The following is a 6,165-nucleotide window of genomic DNA, read 5'->3' on the forward strand; positions in this document are numbered from 1 at the left end:
ATCATTTTTTATGTTTATAGCGGTTGCGCGCGTATTCATACGGCCGTATACTCGAGGACAACCACTCCTGTGTGAATGGAGCCTTCAATGGCAGCTTGGTCACCTTAACAGGAAGAGAGGGAAAATCTCTAATGGGGTGGCAGACAACAATAGATCAGTTAATCAGTTGGTCTCTTGATATGATCATGGGTAAATTGGGGGACCCAGGGGGACATGGGTAAATTGAGCATATGCTTTAAGCTTTCTCTGCTGTTCTAAAAAAAAAAAGCTTTTGTGTCTTATTGTTGTCGCCAGGGTGGGAAATGAGGGGACATCTATCTAATGGAGACACAAACAGCAATAAAAAGCTGAGAAATTCTACGTTTTCCACATCCTGTCCAAATCTAAAAACTTAGTTCAGGTAGGAGTCATTGAGGGGTTAAATCTCTGGCAGGGTAGCTTTTACAAGTGAAGAACAAACCAAGCCGGTTATTAGCGAAACCATCTGAATGAGAAACAGTTACAAAGTATAAACTTGTATATGGAACCAATAAAAAAAGTTTGTTTTGCCTAAACATGACCTCTGCGGTTAATGGGGTGCACAGTGTCCAGTGTCATTATCCCTCTGCTGAATTTTAATTGCTCTTTCACAGTCCTCTCTGGCTACATTGTCCCGACCTGTTTATACCTCGGTGTATGAACAATGAGCCCACCTGGAGCCAGGTCTTAGAGGGACACTTTACACAACAATGTCCCCCTGTGCCATTCCCAGGTCTAGCAGCAATCTGGGGGCCCGGGTCGGTATCAAATCGTTCCATTCATCAGAAGGCAGCGGGGGGTGCTGAATTCCAGATTGCTGCCACTGAGATACATATGGCTTATTCTTACACCCTGTAGGGAGAGCAGCATGCAGCTGGATTCTTCACCTCAGCCCAATCACAGGGGTCATTTTAAGGTAGTCATTCTCCATCAGGACACACCATACATATTAGGGCGTTGCTGCTTGTAATGGAAACACAAACAAGACCTCTGATTGAGCGAAGACACGACCTGGCCGGGTGTTTATCAGCCGACCGCAAGCGTGCCCGGCCAGCAAAGTGCATGTGTGCACTGCATCATCAGAACTTAGTAAATGTCACTGGAACGCCTACCTGGGAGTAGATATTATGGAGGGCATAGCCAGCCTGACTGATATGTCGCTTATACAACTCGCTCAAATAAATCCAGCCCCGATCACATCGAGGAGAGGGGACCGTCCGTGCAATGCATGTACAGCATACAGGATCTGTTTCATGTTTGTTTCAAAAGTGTGTTTGTTTCAAAAGTCTTTAATTGTTGCATTTACAAATGTTAGTACATTGTAATGAAGGAAGGAAAAGATTTGAAGTTTGCTACATTCCTATAGCAAAACATAATACTACTATTACTAATAATAACAGCTATAGCGCATTACAATCTGCTACAGTGCAAATAATTTACATAGGGGTAAAAAAAAAAAAAGCACTCCAATGCATTATAGCAACACATCACAGTGCACCTTCACACTGCACATCAGCGCAGACGCATTATGTGCTATGTGTTGCTATGCGGTGTGGTGTGCACCAGCCCATAGTCCTTTCTTTTAGCGCAAACTACTGACATATGGTGATGTGCACAATGGCATAGTGGTGAGCACTTCTGCCTTGCAGCACTGGGGGTCCCTAGTTCAAATCCCAGTCAGGATACTATCTACCAGGAGTTTGCATATTCTTCCTGTGCTTGTGAGGGTTTCCTCCAGGTACTCCAGTTTTCTCCCACACTCCAAAGACAGGCTGGAAGGTTAATTGGCTCCTGTTTAAATTGGCTTCTGTATGTATACATGTGTGATAAGGACCTTAGATTGTAAGCTCCTTGAGGTCAGGGACTGATGTTCATGTGTGCTGCATAAGTTTTTGGTGCTATATAAATACCTGTAATAAATAATAATAATAACCTGATAGGAAACAAATCAAATTGCCTTGTCTATGAGTTGGAACTGTGCTGTGCAAGGGTGCCAAAGCTTCTGATGTGAAGAAGATTCATACCACCAGGATCCACCTGTATCTAAGTTTCCTGTTGTCCTTTGACATTGGTCACAATTCTTCTGAATTATAAATCCTGATCATCATCCCATACACAGTGAGGCCAGCAATGCTCTTGTCTGTAAAGAAGGGAACGGTCCTCGTTGTCTTTGACTGACACTTGCGCACAGCACATCCCTGCAGTTATGATCGCTGTCAGTAATAACGCTTCTTTATGGGCTTCTTCCACACTCCTCTCATTGCCATGCTCATTGGACAGGGTATTACAGTGTTGATCTATTTTTGAATAGTCCATAAAGAGCAGCGGGAGGCGATAGCCGGGTGTTTACCTTTTAATATAACCTTGCTTTCCCTCGCTGACCTGAGTTTGAACCAGCGATTAGCACTGCATCATAAGTTTAAGAACTTACTACTGTTCCTTGCTTATTCCTCCCAGGACCCTGAACGTAAATACAATCTGAGACCGGGGTGAACTGCAGGCCAGGCACTCATTTTATAAGATAGGTATGTCTCTTGTAGAAAGTGTTTGATGTTCCACATCTAAGCACCTCATTACTCCATACTGTAAAGGGCAGAGCATTCTTCCTGCAATCAGCAGCCAGACATCGCTGAGCACCCCGCTAAGTGCGAGACACCCCAATACACACCGGCCACTGATCCCCGACCAGCAGCATTCACAACATCAGGGGACACCCATAACCGGTTAGCTTTCCCTTCTTTAACAGTCACTGTGATTTTGGACATAAATAGTTAATTTTTGTTGTTACCATCACTAAATATATCTTTGTGTGTTTTCCAGAATAGATAATTTGACTCTTAAAAGCTACCACTGAAATCACATGTAAAGGCATAGTCCACCTTTAGCAAAAAAGAGTAACAAATCCGGCCACACTGATTAAAGTGACACTAAGCTCAAGAGTTAAAGGAGAACTATGAGGTGAGTGCTTTTCACTCACCTCATAGTTCTAGCCGACCTGTGACAATGAGACTGTCACAGGTCGGCTCAGTAGATCGGGAGGTGAGTGAACACATACCGGCGTTCGCTCACCTCTCGATCCTGTCACATCCGTCTGCCGTAACAGGGGAGGGGCTGGATTCCCCCCTCCCCGCTCCGATCCGCCAGCGCTGACTGGCACATCGGACAGGGGAGGGGGGAGGTACAGCTGGCTCTGCCTCCACAGAGGCAGAGCCAGCTGTTACTCACGCAGCTGGGCGGATCCAGACATAATTGTCGGGATCCGCTTCAGCTGCGGCGTCTCAGTATACCGCGAGCTGTAGCTCGCGGTATACTGAGCTTAGGGTAACGGGAGGACGCTAGTTTGTGTCCTCCCGTTACCCTAAGGAGAACTATGGGGAAAAGCCTTAAGCCCATAGTTCTCCTTTAAATCTTAAAAATACATTCAAGTACCTTAACTGGTAACAACAATGTATTTTATTTATGTATCACTCAGCTGGAGATCCTCAAATCATCTCTGAATTGGTGTGGACACTGTCCTTCCTTCTGGAGGGTGGCTACTATATCCCCCATGGTCCATGTGTGTGTTGTAAAGTAGTCACCGCTCCAAGCTTGCTCCTGTGATGGACTACAATCTCACGTTTAGTTTCCTAATTTGTATTGAGATTGTAGTCCATCACAGGAGTGAGCTTGGAGTGGTGGCTACTTTACAACACACACAGGAAGCAAAGACAGTGTCAGCACCAGTTCAGAGATGATTTGAGGATATACAGCCAAGTGATACACAAATAAGATACATTTTTATTAATAGTTAAGATACTTTAATGCACTTTTAGGATTTAACTCCTGAGTTTAGCGTCACTTTAAAGGAAAAGAAAATGTGCATTTATTAATTTGTGCACTGGAGCCTGCAAAGCATTGCAAATGTGACCAGTGGATCAGGGGTGCAATGCCCAGGTTTCTGCAGGCCATTGCCCTTGCCCCAGGTCCCTACAGATGGGCCGTAATGGGCCTGGAGGAAGTAATCAATGGTCTACAAATGCAGTGTGCTCAGTTCTTAACATCACTAAAGATATCTTTGTGTGTTTTCCAGAATAGATATCTGACTCTTAAAAGCTACCCCTGAAATCACACATAATCTTTAAAGGCATAGTCCACCTTTGGAAACAATATTAACAAATGCACCCACATCGATTACAGGAAAAAATGTGCATTTATGAATGTTTGCATTGGAGCTTGCATAGCATTGTAAATGTGACCAGTGGAACAGGGTTGCAATGCCCGGGTTCCTGCAGACTATTGCCCTAGCCACAGGTCCCTACAGAGCCTTCTGTTATAAGGCTGGAGGAAGTGATCAATGGGCTACAAGTGCAGTGCGCTCCCTATGAGTCTATGGAATTGATTTACTAAAGACAAATAGGCGGTTCACTTTGCAAGGGACTTTGCAGTGAAAGTTTCCCCTTAGCTTAAAGAATGAGGTGAAGCTCAGCTGACTTCTGTTACCCAATCATGTGCAAGCAAACATACTTTTTAATTTTTTTCCTGCACATGATTGATTATTCTTTGCAAAGTGAAATGTCATCACATTCACCAAGCTAAGGGAAACTTCCCCTGCAAAGTGATGAGGGCAGAAGGTAGTTTTCCATTCACAGAACTCTGTGAATGAATGATGTGGCTGTGCATGGCTCTCTAAAGGTGTCTAGGTGTGCTCCCTCTTCTGGTCTTTACAGACATAAACATGTACTCATCTGATCCAAGCGTGCACATTTATGTACCATCCTGTAAATCCACAGAAAACCTTGAGGCCAAGGGTAGGCAACCTCAACACTCCAGCTGTGGTGAAAGTACAATCTCATCATGCATGCCTTGGGGAGTCATACCTGTGGCTTTTAGAATCTTGTATTACTTCATGGGACTTGCAGTTCCACAATAGCTGTAGTGTCAAAGTTGCCTCCCCCTGCTTTAGATCAAAATGTGCCCTTATATCTGACTGCCTCCTCATCTCTATGGCCTGCAATAGCCACCAGCAATTGTACATTTGTATGATCTGCTACAATCACAGTGGATTCTTGTGACCTCGTTCAGTTATAAAGCCTTTACTCATAGGCAGGGCCGGATTTACTCTCCCTGCAGCCCCAAGGCCGTGTTCTGCAATGCGCCCCCCATCAATGGAGAATGGCAACCGGACGGCAGGGGCGGCAGTGTTAGTTTTATTTCTTTTTATTGTTTAATTTTTTTTTAAACTTTAAAAAAAAAACTTTTTTACATTTTTAGCTTATCATTAACTTTTTATCTTATTATTGTTTATTTATTTTTTATAATTATTTTCTTATTTGTAAATTAGTGATCGTGGCGACATCGCCGTGATCACTTGTAAACGAACAAGCGGCTTCCTCACACTACATTTAGTCCTGCCTTCCCAAAGCAGGACTAAATAAAGAACGCAACTTACCACCCGGCACTTTATGTTCCAGGCGTCGGGGGATTCGACACCGCTGCCACCCCTCTGCACCCTGCCGCCCCGAGGCCTGGCCTCGATGAACTTGATCCAGGCCTGCTGATACGATCAGCAAGCCTGGGACACCCAGAAACACTGAGACATCACTATTGCAGTAGAACCACAAATAGGATCCGCTTTACAAACACAACCTGATGTTTTTAAATAATAAAATGTGCATTCCAGTGCTTGTAAATAATGAGATCTGTATTACAATGTTATTAAATAATGAAAGATGATTTCCACTTTGTTTTGTTAAACTTCAAATGGTTGTTATGAATATAATGTAGCAAACCAATGTGTAAGCTCAGCCTGAGAGGGCCCTATTGACCCCTCTGTTCTGATCATACCCACCTGCCAGTTGTGTAGGCAGATCTGATCGGAAGCTCAATGTTAGTCTATGGGCAGCTGGATCTATATACAGTATAAGGACGTGTGTCTAGGTCAGTAAAGCAAAAAGGAGCAGAGCTCTGCTTTGGTGGACCTGATTGTGATGGATCAGAGGATGAAAACTGACACGGCTGTTTACATGCAACTCCCCATAAACTTAACATGGGCCTGTTCAGATACCCTCCATTGCAAGATCAAAAGACGGAGGAAAAAGTGAACAGACCTGGATGTTACAATCGTGACACCCATCCCCGTACTGCTCCGATCAGCAGGAGATCTGTGCA

The sequence above is a fragment of the Nanorana parkeri genome, unplaced genomic scaffold, assembly GCF_000935625.1.
Source record: "Nanorana parkeri isolate BGI_ZX_2015 unplaced genomic scaffold, ASM93562v1 scaffold353, whole genome shotgun sequence".
Taxonomy (NCBI): domain Eukaryota; kingdom Metazoa; phylum Chordata; class Amphibia; order Anura; family Dicroglossidae; genus Nanorana; species Nanorana parkeri.